At 42.5% G+C, this 12,328-nt stretch overlaps 21 non-coding genes across 21 annotated transcripts; all 21 read right to left on the bottom strand.

Annotated features, from left to right (window-relative positions):
- Positions 1 to 492: 492 nt before the first annotated feature.
- On the bottom strand, positions 493 to 612 carry LOC135157410 (5S ribosomal RNA). Its single transcript, XR_010296404.1, has one exon. It is a non-coding gene; the product is annotated as a 5S ribosomal RNA (ribosomal RNA).
- Positions 613 to 1,078: 466 nt separating this feature from the next.
- LOC135157406 (5S ribosomal RNA) lies at positions 1,079 to 1,197 on the bottom strand. Its single transcript, XR_010296400.1, has one exon. It is a non-coding gene; the product is annotated as a 5S ribosomal RNA (ribosomal RNA).
- Positions 1,198 to 1,664: 467 nt separating this feature from the next.
- On the bottom strand, positions 1,665 to 1,783 carry LOC135157405 (5S ribosomal RNA). Its single transcript, XR_010296399.1, has one exon. It is a non-coding gene; the product is annotated as a 5S ribosomal RNA (ribosomal RNA).
- A 468-nt stretch (positions 1,784 to 2,251) lies between these two features.
- Positions 2,252 to 2,370, bottom strand: LOC135157404 (5S ribosomal RNA). The gene has a single exon (XR_010296398.1). It is a non-coding gene; the product is annotated as a 5S ribosomal RNA (ribosomal RNA).
- A 463-nt stretch (positions 2,371 to 2,833) lies between these two features.
- LOC135157403 (5S ribosomal RNA) lies at positions 2,834 to 2,952 on the bottom strand. The gene has a single exon (XR_010296397.1). It is a non-coding gene; the product is annotated as a 5S ribosomal RNA (ribosomal RNA).
- A 468-nt stretch (positions 2,953 to 3,420) lies between these two features.
- Positions 3,421 to 3,538, bottom strand: LOC135157411 (5S ribosomal RNA). The gene has a single exon (XR_010296405.1). It is a non-coding gene; the product is annotated as a 5S ribosomal RNA (ribosomal RNA).
- A 467-nt stretch (positions 3,539 to 4,005) lies between these two features.
- Positions 4,006 to 4,123, bottom strand: LOC135157412 (5S ribosomal RNA). Its single transcript, XR_010296406.1, has one exon. It is a non-coding gene; the product is annotated as a 5S ribosomal RNA (ribosomal RNA).
- Positions 4,124 to 4,588: 465 nt separating this feature from the next.
- Positions 4,589 to 4,707, bottom strand: LOC135157402 (5S ribosomal RNA). Its single transcript, XR_010296396.1, has one exon. It is a non-coding gene; the product is annotated as a 5S ribosomal RNA (ribosomal RNA).
- Positions 4,708 to 5,174: 467 nt separating this feature from the next.
- Positions 5,175 to 5,293, bottom strand: LOC135157401 (5S ribosomal RNA). Its single transcript, XR_010296395.1, has one exon. It is a non-coding gene; the product is annotated as a 5S ribosomal RNA (ribosomal RNA).
- A 467-nt stretch (positions 5,294 to 5,760) lies between these two features.
- On the bottom strand, positions 5,761 to 5,879 carry LOC135157400 (5S ribosomal RNA). Its single transcript, XR_010296394.1, has one exon. It is a non-coding gene; the product is annotated as a 5S ribosomal RNA (ribosomal RNA).
- A 467-nt stretch (positions 5,880 to 6,346) lies between these two features.
- On the bottom strand, positions 6,347 to 6,465 carry LOC135157399 (5S ribosomal RNA). The gene has a single exon (XR_010296393.1). It is a non-coding gene; the product is annotated as a 5S ribosomal RNA (ribosomal RNA).
- A 467-nt stretch (positions 6,466 to 6,932) lies between these two features.
- LOC135157398 (5S ribosomal RNA) lies at positions 6,933 to 7,051 on the bottom strand. The gene has a single exon (XR_010296392.1). It is a non-coding gene; the product is annotated as a 5S ribosomal RNA (ribosomal RNA).
- Positions 7,052 to 7,518: 467 nt separating this feature from the next.
- Positions 7,519 to 7,637, bottom strand: LOC135157397 (5S ribosomal RNA). The gene has a single exon (XR_010296391.1). It is a non-coding gene; the product is annotated as a 5S ribosomal RNA (ribosomal RNA).
- Positions 7,638 to 8,104: 467 nt separating this feature from the next.
- On the bottom strand, positions 8,105 to 8,223 carry LOC135157395 (5S ribosomal RNA). The gene has a single exon (XR_010296389.1). It is a non-coding gene; the product is annotated as a 5S ribosomal RNA (ribosomal RNA).
- Positions 8,224 to 8,690: 467 nt separating this feature from the next.
- On the bottom strand, positions 8,691 to 8,809 carry LOC135157394 (5S ribosomal RNA). Its single transcript, XR_010296388.1, has one exon. It is a non-coding gene; the product is annotated as a 5S ribosomal RNA (ribosomal RNA).
- Positions 8,810 to 9,276: 467 nt separating this feature from the next.
- Positions 9,277 to 9,395, bottom strand: LOC135157393 (5S ribosomal RNA). Its single transcript, XR_010296387.1, has one exon. It is a non-coding gene; the product is annotated as a 5S ribosomal RNA (ribosomal RNA).
- Positions 9,396 to 9,862: 467 nt separating this feature from the next.
- On the bottom strand, positions 9,863 to 9,981 carry LOC135157392 (5S ribosomal RNA). Its single transcript, XR_010296386.1, has one exon. It is a non-coding gene; the product is annotated as a 5S ribosomal RNA (ribosomal RNA).
- A 467-nt stretch (positions 9,982 to 10,448) lies between these two features.
- On the bottom strand, positions 10,449 to 10,567 carry LOC135157391 (5S ribosomal RNA). Its single transcript, XR_010296385.1, has one exon. It is a non-coding gene; the product is annotated as a 5S ribosomal RNA (ribosomal RNA).
- A 467-nt stretch (positions 10,568 to 11,034) lies between these two features.
- Positions 11,035 to 11,153, bottom strand: LOC135157390 (5S ribosomal RNA). The gene has a single exon (XR_010296384.1). It is a non-coding gene; the product is annotated as a 5S ribosomal RNA (ribosomal RNA).
- A 467-nt stretch (positions 11,154 to 11,620) lies between these two features.
- On the bottom strand, positions 11,621 to 11,739 carry LOC135157389 (5S ribosomal RNA). Its single transcript, XR_010296383.1, has one exon. It is a non-coding gene; the product is annotated as a 5S ribosomal RNA (ribosomal RNA).
- Positions 11,740 to 12,206: 467 nt separating this feature from the next.
- On the bottom strand, positions 12,207 to 12,325 carry LOC135157388 (5S ribosomal RNA). The gene has a single exon (XR_010296382.1). It is a non-coding gene; the product is annotated as a 5S ribosomal RNA (ribosomal RNA).
- Between the last annotated feature and the right edge of the window lie 3 nt (positions 12,326 to 12,328).

Below are 12,328 nucleotides of genomic sequence, written 5' to 3'. Positions count from 1 at the left end.
TTCAGCATGGTATGGTCGTAGGCTCTTGCTCCATCAAAGTCAAGCTATTTGAAGGGATACTATGACGTCATCATCTATTTTAATCCCTGTCAGTAATAATATTGGTTTCTTGATGTCTTCAGTCATTCCACCGATCTTTCATTGGGTTTGTTTCAGTTTCCATCGGATGCCTACCTACGAGAATTTTGAGATATTGTCGTGTTTTTTTTCTTGGATGCGCACCTGTGTGTGACGCAACAATTCACATGATGGTGTAGGCCTTGAACTGCGCGCCTCGTCTCTTGGAGACCCTGTGCTTGCAAACAAACGACTTTCCTCATTGCCTTGAATGTCGGACATCAAGCGAAAAGTTTATTCCTGCTCTATTAAAAAGGGTGACGAAGGAGACGAAAAAAGACAACAAAAAGAGACAAAAGTGATACTATAAGGAAAACAAATACCAACGACTTAAAATGTAAAAATGAATAAAGGGGCATTTCATGAAGCAAAAAATGCCTACAACACCCGGTATTCCCAGGCGGTCTCCCATCCAAGTACTAACCGAGCCCTATGCTGCTTGAACTTCGGTGATCGGACGAGAACCGGTATATTCAGCATGGTATGGTCGTAGGCTCTTGCTCCATCAAAGTCAAGCTATTTGAAGGGATACTATGACGTCATCATCTATTTAATCCCTGTCAGTAATAATATTGGTTTCTTGATGTCTTCAGTCATTCCACCGATCTTTCATTGGGTTTGTTTCAGTTTCCATCGGATGCCTACCTACGAGAATTTTGAGATATTGTCGTGTTTTTTTCTTGGATGCGCACCTGTGTGTGACGCAACAATTCACATGATGGTGTAGGCCTTGAACTGCGCGCCTCGTCTCTTGGAGACCCTGTGCTTGCAAACAAACGACTTTCCTCATTGCCTTGAATGTCGGACATCAAGCGAAAAGTTTATTCCTGCTCTATTAAAAAGGGTGACGAAGGAGACGAAAAAGACAACAAAAAGAGACAAAAGTGATACTATAAGGAAAACAAATACCAACGACTTAAAATGTAAAAATGAATAAAGGGGCATTTCATGAAGCAAAAAATGCCTACAACACCCGGTATTCCCAGGCGGTCTCCCATCCAAGTACTAACCGAGCCCTATGCTGCTTGACTTCGGTGATCGGACGAGAACCGGTATATTCAGCATGGTATGGTCGTAGGCTCTTGCTCCATCAAAGTCAAGCTATTTGAAGGGATACTATGACGTCATCATCTATTTAATCCCTGTCAGTAATAATATTGGTTTCTTGATGTCTTCAGTCATTCCACCGATCTTTCATTGGGTTTGTTTCAGTTTCCATCGGATGCCTACCTACGAGAATTTTGAGATATTGTCGTGTTTTTTTTCTTGGATGCGCACCTGTGTGTGACGCAACAATTCACATGATGGTGTAGGCCTTGAACTGCGCGCCTCGTCTCTTGGAGACCCTGTGCTTGCAAACAAACGACTTTCCTCATTGCCTTGAATGTCGGACATCAAGCGAAAAGTTTATTCCTGCTCTATTAAAAAGGGTGACGAAGGAGACGAAAAAGACAACAAAAAGAGACAAAAGTGATACTATAAGGAAAACAAATACCAACGACTTAAAATGTAAAAATGAATAAAGGGGCATTTCATGAAGCAAAAAATGCCTACAACACCCGGTATTCCCAGGCGGTCTCCCATCCAAGTACTAACCGAGCCCTATGCTGCTTGACTTCGGTGATCGGACGAGAACCGGTATATTCAGCATGGTATGGTCGTAGGCTCTTGCTCCATCAAAGTCAAGCTATTTGAAGGGATACTATGACGTCATCATCTATTTAATCCCTGTCAGTAATAATATTGGTTTCTTGATGTCTTCAGTCATTCCACCGATCTTTCATTGGGTTTGTTTCAGTTTCCATCGGATGCCTACCTACGAGAATTTTGAGATATTGTCGTGTTTTTTTTCTTGGATGCGCACCTGTGTGTGACGCAACAATTCACATGATGGTGTAGGCCTTGAACTGCGCGCCTCGTCTCTTGGAGACCCTGTGCTTGCAAACAAACGACTTTCCTCATTGCCTTGAATGTCGGACATCAAGCGAAAAGTTTATTCCTGCTCTATTAAAAAGGGTGACGAAGGAGACGAAAAAGACAACAAAAAGAGACAAAAGTGATACTATAAGGAAAAACAAATACCAACGACTTAAAATGTAAAAATGAATAAAGGGGCATTTCATGAAGCAAAAAATGCCTACAACACCCGGTATTCCCAGGCGGTCTCCCATCCAAGTACTAACCGAGCCCTATGCTGCTTGACTTCGGTGATCGGACGAGAACCGGTATATTCAGCATGGTATGGTCGTAGGCTCTTGCTCCATCAAAGTCAAGCTATTTGAAGGGATACTATGACGTCATCATCTATTTAATCCCTGTCAGTAATAATATTGGTTTCTTGATGTCTTCAGTCATTCCACCGATCTTTCATTGGGTTTGTTTCAGTTTCCATCGGATGCCTACCTACGAGAATTTTGAGATATTGTCGTGTTTTTTTTCTTGGATGCGCACCTGTGTGTGACGCAACAATTCACATGATGGTGTAGGCTTGAACTGCGCGCCTCGTCTCTTGGAGACCCTGTGCTTGCAAACAACGACTTTCCTCATTGCCTTGAATGTCGGACATCAAGCGAAAAGTTTATTCCTGCTCTATTAAAAAGGGTGACGAAGGAGACGAAAAAGACAACAAAAAGAGACAAAAGTGATACTATAAGGAAACAAATACCAACGACTTAAAATGTAAAAATGAATAAAGGGCATTTCATGAAGCAAAAAATGCCTACAACACCCGGTATTCCCAGGCGGTCTCCCATCCAAGTACTAACCGAGCCCTATGCTGCTTGACTTCGGTGATCGGACGAGAACCGGTATATTCAGCATGGTATGGTCGTAGGCTCTTGCTCCATCAAAGTCAAGCTATTTGAAGGGATACTATGACGTCATCATCTATTTAATCCCTGTCAGTAATAATATTGGTTTCTTGATGTCTTCAGTCATTCCACCGATCTTTCATTGGGTTTGTTTCAGTTTCCATCGGATGCCTACCTACGAGAATTTTGAGATATTGTCGTGTTTTTTTTCTTGGATGCGCACCTGTGTGTGACGCAACAATTCACATGATGGTGTAGGCCTTGAACTGCGCGCCTCGTCTCTTGGAGACCCTGTGCTTGCAAACAAACGACTTTCCTTCATTGCCTTGAATGTCGGACATCAAGCGAAAAGTTTATTCCTGCTCTATTAAAAAGGGTGACGAAGGAGACGAAAAAGACAACAAAAAGAGACAAAAGTGATACTATAAGGAAAACAAATACCAACGACTTAAAATGTAAAAATGAATAAAGGGGCATTTCATGAAGCAAAAAATGCCTACAACACCCGGTATTCCCAGGCGGTCTCCCATCCAAGTACTAACCGAGCCTATGCTGCTTGACTTCGGTGATCGGACGAGAACCGGTATATTCAGCATGGTATGGTCGTAGGCTCTTGCTCCATCAAAAGTCAAGCTATTTGAAGGGATACTATGACGTCATCATCTATTTAATCCCTGTCAGTAATAATATTGGTTTTCTTGATGTCTTCAGTCATTCCACCGATCTTTCATTGGGTTTGTTTCAGTTTCCATCGGATGCCTACCTACGAGAATTTTGAGATATTGTCGTGTTTTTTTTCTTGGATGCGCACCTGTGTGTGACGCAACAATTCACATGATGGTGTAGCCTTGAACTGCGCGCCTCGTCTCTTGGAGACCCTGTGCTTGCAAACAAACGACTTTCCTCATTGCCTTGAATGTCGGACATCAAGCGAAAAGTTTATTCCTGCTCTATTAAAAAGGGTGACGAAGGAGACGAAAAAGACAACAAAAAGAGACAAAAGTGATACTATAAGGAAAACAAATACCAACGACTTAAAATGTAAAAATGAATAAAGGGGCATTTCATGAAGCAAAAATGCCTACAACACCCGGTATTCCCAGGCGGTCTCCCATCCAAGTACTAACCGAGCCCTATGCTGCTTGACTTCGGTGATCGGACGAGAACGGTATATTCAGCATGGTATGGTCGTAGGCTCTTGCTCCATCAAAGTCAAGCTATTTGAAGGGATACTATGACGTCATCATCTATTTAATCCCTGTCAGTAATAATATTGGTTTCTTGATGTCTTCAGTCATTCCACCGATCTTTCATTGGGTTTGTTTCAGTTTCCATCGGATGCCTACCTACGAGAATTTTGAGATATTGTCGTGTTTTTTTCTTGGATGCGCACCTGTGTGTGACGCAACAATTCACATGATGGTGTAGGCCTTGAACTGCGCGCCTCGTCTCTTGGAGACCCTGTGCTTGCAAACAAACGACTTTCCTCATTGCCTTGAATGTCGGACATCAAGCGAAAAGTTTATTCCTGCTCTATTAAAAAGGGTGACGAAGGAGACGAAAAGACAACAAAAAGAGACAAAAGTGATACTATAAGGAAAACAAATACCAACGACTTAAAATGTAAAAATGAATAAAGGGGCATTTCATGAAGCAAAAAATGCCTACAACACCCGGTATTCCCAGGCGGTCTCCCATCCAAGTACTAACCGAGCCCTATGCTGCTTGACTTCGGTGATCGGACGAGAACCGGTATATTCAGCATGGTATGGTCGTAGGCTCTTGCTCCATCAAAGTCAAGCTATTTGAAGGGATACTATGACGTCATCATCTATTTAATCCCTGTCAGTAATAATATTGGTTTCTTGATGTCTTCAGTCATTCCACCGATCTTTCATTGGGTTTGTTTCAGTTTCCATCGGATGCCTACCTACGAGAATTTTGAGATATTGTCGTGTTTTTTTTCTTGGATGCGCACCTGTGTGTGACGCAACAATTCACATGATGGTGTAGGCCTTGAACTGCGCGCCTCGTCTCTTGGAGACCCTGTGCTTGCAAACAAACGACTTTCCTCATTGCCTTGAATGTCGGACATCAAGCGAAAAGTTTATTCCTGCTCTATTAAAAAGGGTGACGAAGGAGACGAAAAAGACAACAAAAAGAGACAAAAGTGATACTATAAGGAAAACAAATACCAACGACTTAAAATGTAAAAATGAATAAAGGGGCATTTCATGAAGCAAAAAATGCCTACAACACCCGGTATTCCCAGGCGGTCTCCCATCCAAGTACTAACCGAGCCCTATGCTGCTTGACTTCGGTGATCGGACGAGAACCGGTATATTCAGCATGGTATGGTCGTAGGCTCTTGCTCCATCAAAGTCAAGCTATTTGAAGGGATACTATGACGTCATCATCTATTTAATCCCTGTCAGTAATAATATTGGTTTCTTGATGTCTTCAGTCATTCCACCGATCTTTCATTGGGTTTGTTTCAGTTTCCATCGGATGCCTACCTACGAGAATTTTGAGATATTGTCGTGTTTTTTTTCTTGGATGCGCACCTGTGTGTGACGCAACAATTCACATGATGGTGTAGGCCTTGAACTGCGCGCCTCGTCTCTTGGAGACCCTGTGCTTGCAAACAAACGACTTTCCTCATTGCCTTGAATGTCGGACATCAAGCGAAAAGTTTATTCCTGCTCTATTAAAAAGGGTGACGAAGGAGACGAAAAAGACAACAAAAAGAGACAAAAGTGATACTATAAGGAAAACAAATACCAACGACTTAAAATGTAAAAATGAATAAAGGGGCATTTCATGAAGCAAAAAATGCCTACAACACCCGGTATTCCCAGGCGGTCTCCCATCCAAGTACTAACCGAGCCCTATGCTGCTTGACTTCGGTGATCGGACGAGAACCGGTATATTCAGCATGGTATGGTCGTAGGCTCTTGCTCCATCAAAGTCAAGCTATTTGAAGGGATACTATGACGTCATCATCTATTTAATCCCTGTCAGTAATAATATTGGTTTCTTGATGTCTTCAGTCATTCCACCGATCTTTCATTGGGTTTGTTTCAGTTTCCATCGGATGCCTACCTACGAGAATTTTGAGATATTGTCGTGTTTTTTTTCTTGGATGCGCACCTGTGTGTGACGCAACAATTCACATGATGGTGTAGGCCTTGAACTGCGCGCCTCGTCTCTTGGAGACCCTGTGCTTGCAAACAAACGACTTTCCTCATTGCCTTGAATGTCGGACATCAAGCGAAAAGTTTATTCCTGCTCTATTAAAAAGGGTGACGAAGGAGACGAAAAAGACAACAAAAAGAGACAAAAGTGATACTATAAGGAAAACAAATACCAACGACTTAAAATGTAAAAATGAATAAAGGGGCATTTCATGAAGCAAAAAATGCCTACAACACCCGGTATTCCCAGGCGGTCTCCCATCCAAGTACTAACCGAGCCCTATGCTGCTTGACTTCGGTGATCGGACGAGAACCGGTATATTCAGCATGGTATGGTCGTAGGCTCTTGCTCCATCAAAGTCAAGCTATTTGAAGGGATACTATGACGTCATCATCTATTTAATCCCTGTCAGTAATAATATTGGTTTCTTGATGTCTTCAGTCATTCCACCGATCTTTCATTGGGTTTGTTTCAGTTTCCATCGGATGCCTACCTACGAGAATTTTGAGATATTGTCGTGTTTTTTTTCTTGGATGCGCACCTGTGTGTGACGCAACAATTCACATGATGGTGTAGGCCTTGAACTGCGCGCCTCGTCTCTTGGAGACCCTGTGCTTGCAAACAAACGACTTTCCTCATTGCCTTGAATGTCGGACATCAAGCGAAAAGTTTATTCCTGCTCTATTAAAAAGGGTGACGAAGGAGACGAAAAAGACAACAAAAAGAGACAAAAGTGATACTATAAGGAAAACAAATACCAACGACTTAAAATGTAAAAATGAATAAAGGGGCATTTCATGAAGCAAAAAATGCCTACAACACCCGGTATTCCCAGGCGGTCTCCCATCCAAGTACTAACCGAGCCCTATGCTGCTTGACTTCGGTGATCGGACGAGAACCGGTATATTCAGCATGGTATGGTCGTAGGCTCTTGCTCCATCAAAGTCAAGCTATTTGAAGGGATACTATGACGTCATCATCTATTTAATCCCTGTCAGTAATAATATTGGTTTCTTGATGTCTTCAGTCATTCCACCGATCTTTCATTGGGTTTGTTTCAGTTTCCATCGGATGCCTACCTACGAGAATTTTGAGATATTGTCGTGTTTTTTTTCTTGGATGCGCACCTGTGTGTGACGCAACAATTCACATGATGGTGTAGGCCTTGAACTGCGCGCCTCGTCTCTTGGAGACCCTGTGCTTGCAAACAAACGACTTTCCTCATTGCCTTGAATGTCGGACATCAAGCGAAAAGTTTATTCCTGCTCTATTAAAAAGGGTGACGAAGGAGACGAAAAAGACAACAAAAAGAGACAAAAGTGATACTATAAGGAAAACAAATACCAACGACTTAAAATGTAAAAATGAATAAAGGGGCATTTCATGAAGCAAAAAATGCCTACAACACCCGGTATTCCCAGGCGGTCTCCCATCCAAGTACTAACCGAGCCCTATGCTGCTTGACTTCGGTGATCGGACGAGAACCGGTATATTCAGCATGGTATGGTCGTAGGCTCTTGCTCCATCAAAGTCAAGCTATTTGAAGGGATACTATGACGTCATCATCTATTTAATCCCTGTCAGTAATAATATTGGTTTCTTGATGTCTTCAGTCATTCCACCGATCTTTCATTGGGTTTGTTTCAGTTTCCATCGGATGCCTACCTACGAGAATTTTGAGATATTGTCGTGTTTTTTTTCTTGGATGCGCACCTGTGTGTGACGCAACAATTCACATGATGGTGTAGGCCTTGAACTGCGCGCCTCGTCTCTTGGAGACCCTGTGCTTGCAAACAAACGACTTTCCTCATTGCCTTGAATGTCGGACATCAAGCGAAAAGTTTATTCCTGCTCTATTAAAAAGGGTGACGAAGGAGACGAAAAAGACAACAAAAAGAGACAAAAGTGATACTATAAGGAAAACAAATACCAACGACTTAAAATGTAAAAATGAATAAAGGGGCATTTCATGAAGCAAAAAATGCCTACAACACCCGGTATTCCCAGGCGGTCTCCCATCCAAGTACTAACCGAGCCCTATGCTGCTTGACTTCGGTGATCGGACGAGAACCGGTATATTCAGCATGGTATGGTCGTAGGCTCTTGCTCCATCAAAGTCAAGCTATTTGAAGGGATACTATGACGTCATCATCTATTTAATCCCTGTCAGTAATAATATTGGTTTCTTGATGTCTTCAGTCATTCCACCGATCTTTCATTGGGTTTGTTTCAGTTTCCATCGGATGCCTACCTACGAGAATTTTGAGATATTGTCGTGTTTTTTTTCTTGGATGCGCACCTGTGTGTGACGCAACAATTCACATGATGGTGTAGGCCTTGAACTGCGCGCCTCGTCTCTTGGAGACCCTGTGCTTGCAAACAAACGACTTTCCTCATTGCCTTGAATGTCGGACATCAAGCGAAAAGTTTATTCCTGCTCTATTAAAAAGGGTGACGAAGGAGACGAAAAAGACAACAAAAAGAGACAAAAGTGATACTATAAGGAAAACAAATACCAACGACTTAAAATGTAAAAATGAATAAAGGGGCATTTCATGAAGCAAAAAATGCCTACAACACCCGGTATTCCCAGGCGGTCTCCCATCCAAGTACTAACCGAGCCCTATGCTGCTTGACTTCGGTGATCGGACGAGAACCGGTATATTCAGCATGGTATGGTCGTAGGCTCTTGCTCCATCAAAGTCAAGCTATTTGAAGGGATACTATGACGTCATCATCTATTTAATCCCTGTCAGTAATAATATTGGTTTCTTGATGTCTTCAGTCATTCCACCGATCTTTCATTGGGTTTGTTTCAGTTTCCATCGGATGCCTACCTACGAGAATTTTGAGATATTGTCGTGTTTTTTTTCTTGGATGCGCACCTGTGTGTGACGCAACAATTCACATGATGGTGTAGGCCTTGAACTGCGCGCCTCGTCTCTTGGAGACCCTGTGCTTGCAAACAAACGACTTTCCTCATTGCCTTGAATGTCGGACATCAAGCGAAAAGTTTATTCCTGCTCTATTAAAAAGGGTGACGAAGGAGACGAAAAAGACAACAAAAAGAGACAAAAGTGATACTATAAGGAAAACAAATACCAACGACTTAAAATGTAAAAATGAATAAAGGGGCATTTCATGAAGCAAAAAATGCCTACAACACCCGGTATTCCCAGGCGGTCTCCCATCCAAGTACTAACCGAGCCCTATGCTGCTTGACTTCGGTGATCGGACGAGAACCGGTATATTCAGCATGGTATGGTCGTAGGCTCTTGCTCCATCAAAGTCAAGCTATTTGAAGGGATACTATGACGTCATCATCTATTTAATCCCTGTCAGTAATAATATTGGTTTCTTGATGTCTTCAGTCATTCCACCGATCTTTCATTGGGTTTGTTTCAGTTTCCATCGGATGCCTACCTACGAGAATTTTGAGATATTGTCGTGTTTTTTTTCTTGGATGCGCACCTGTGTGTGACGCAACAATTCACATGATGGTGTAGGCCTTGAACTGCGCGCCTCGTCTCTTGGAGACCCTGTGCTTGCAAACAAACGACTTTCCTCATTGCCTTGAATGTCGGACATCAAGCGAAAAGTTTATTCCTGCTCTATTAAAAAGGGTGACGAAGGAGACGAAAAAGACAACAAAAAGAGACAAAAGTGATACTATAAGGAAAACAAATACCAACGACTTAAAATGTAAAAATGAATAAAGGGGCATTTCATGAAGCAAAAAATGCCTACAACACCCGGTATTCCCAGGCGGTCTCCCATCCAAGTACTAACCGAGCCCTATGCTGCTTGACTTCGGTGATCGGACGAGAACCGGTATATTCAGCATGGTATGGTCGTAGGCTCTTGCTCCATCAAAGTCAAGCTATTTGAAGGGATACTATGACGTCATCATCTATTTAATCCCTGTCAGTAATAATATTGGTTTCTTGATGTCTTCAGTCATTCCACCGATCTTTCATTGGGTTTGTTTCAGTTTCCATCGGATGCCTACCTACGAGAATTTTGAGATATTGTCGTGTTTTTTTTCTTGGATGCGCACCTGTGTGTGACGCAACAATTCACATGATGGTGTAGGCCTTGAACTGCGCGCCTCGTCTCTTGGAGACCCTGTGCTTGCAAACAAACGACTTTCCTCATTGCCTTGAATGTCGGACATCAAGCGAAAAGTTTATTCCTGCTCTATTAAAAAGGGTGACGAAGGAGACGAAAAAGACAACAAAAAGAGACAAAAGTGATACTATAAGGAAAACAAATACCAACGACTTAAAATGTAAAAATGAATAAAGGGGCATTTCATGAAGCAAAAAATGCCTACAACACCCGGTATTCCCAGGCGGTCTCCCATCCAAGTACTAACCGAGCCCTATGCTGCTTGACTTCGGTGATCGGACGAGAACCGGTATATTCAGCATGGTATGGTCGTAGGCTCTTGCTCCATCAAAGTCAAGCTATTTGAAGGGATACTATGACGTCATCATCTATTTAATCCCTGTCAGTAATAATATTGGTTTCTTGATGTCTTCAGTCATTCCACCGATCTTTCATTGGGTTTGTTTCAGTTTCCATCGGATGCCTACCTACGAGAATTTTGAGATATTGTCGTGTTTTTTTTCTTGGATGCGCACCTGTGTGTGACGCAACAATTCACATGATGGTGTAGGCCTTGAACTGCGCGCCTCGTCTCTTGGAGACCCTGTGCTTGCAAACAAACGACTTTCCTCATTGCCTTGAATGTCGGACATCAAGCGAAAAGTTTATTCCTGCTCTATTAAAAAGGGTGACGAAGGAGACGAAAAAGACAACAAAAAGAGACAAAAGTGATACTATAAGGAAAACAAATACCAACGACTTAAAATGTAAAAATGAATAAAGGGGCATTTCATGAAGCAAAAAATGCCTACAACACCCGGTATTCCCAGGCGGTCTCCCATCCAAGTACTAACCGAGCCCTATGCTGCTTGACTTCGGTGATCGGACGAGAACCGGTATATTCAGCATGGTATGGTCGTAGGCTCTTGCTCCATCAAAGTCAAGCTATTTGAAGGGATACTATGACGTCATCATCTATTTAATCCCTGTCAGTAATAATATTGGTTTCTTGATGTCTTCAGTCATTCCACCGATCTTTCATTGGGTTTGTTTCAGTTTCCATCGGATGCCTACCTACGAGAATTTTGAGATATTGTCGTGTTTTTTTTCTTGGATGCGCACCTGTGTGTGACGCAACAATTCACATGATGGTGTAGGCCTTGAACTGCGCGCCTCGTCTCTTGGAGACCCTGTGCTTGCAAACAAACGACTTTCCTCATTGCCTTGAATGTCGGACATCAAGCGAAAAGTTTATTCCTGCTCTATTAAAAAGGGTGACGAAGGAGACGAAAAAGACAACAAAAAGAGACAAAAGTGATACTATAAGGAAAACAAATACCAACGACTTAAAATGTAAAAATGAATAAAGGGGCATTTCATGAAGCAAAAAATGCCTACAACACCCGGTATTCCCAGGCGGTCTCCCATCCAAGTACTAACCGAGCCCTATGCTGCTTGACTTCGGTGATCGGACGAGAACCGGTATATTCAGCATGGTATGGTCGTAGGCTCTTGCTCCATCAAAGTCAAGCTATTTGAAGGGATACTATGACGTCATCATCTATTTAATCCCTGTCAGTAATAATATTGGTTTCTTGATGTCTTCAGTCATTCCACCGATCTTTCATTGGGTTTGTTTCAGTTTCCATCGGATGCCTACCTACGAGAATTTTGAGATATTGTCGTGTTTTTTTTCTTGGATGCGCACCTGTGTGTGACGCAACAATTCACATGATGGTGTAGGCCTTGAACTGCGCGCCTCGTCTCTTGGAGACCCTGTGCTTGCAAACAAACGACTTTCCTCATTGCCTTGAATGTCGGACATCAAGCGAAAAGTTTATTCCTGCTCTATTAAAAAGGGTGACGAAGGAGACGAAAAAGACAACAAAAAGAGACAAAAGTGATACTATAAGGAAAACAAATACCAACGACTTAAAATGTAAAAATGAATAAAGGGGCATTTCATGAAGCAAAAAATGCCTACAACACCCGGTATTCCCAGGCGGTCTCCCATCCAAGTACTAACCGAGCCCTATGCTGCTTGACTTCGGTGATCGGACGAGAACCGGTATATTCAGCATGGTATGGTCGTAGGCTCT

This window comes from Lytechinus pictus, chromosome 17 (assembly GCF_037042905.1).
Source record: "Lytechinus pictus isolate F3 Inbred chromosome 17, Lp3.0, whole genome shotgun sequence".
Classification (NCBI taxonomy): Eukaryota; Metazoa; Echinodermata; class Echinoidea; order Temnopleuroida; family Toxopneustidae; genus Lytechinus; species Lytechinus pictus.
Note: the sequence above shows the minus strand (reverse complement) of the source record. Positions and strands in the feature narration are given on the sequence as shown.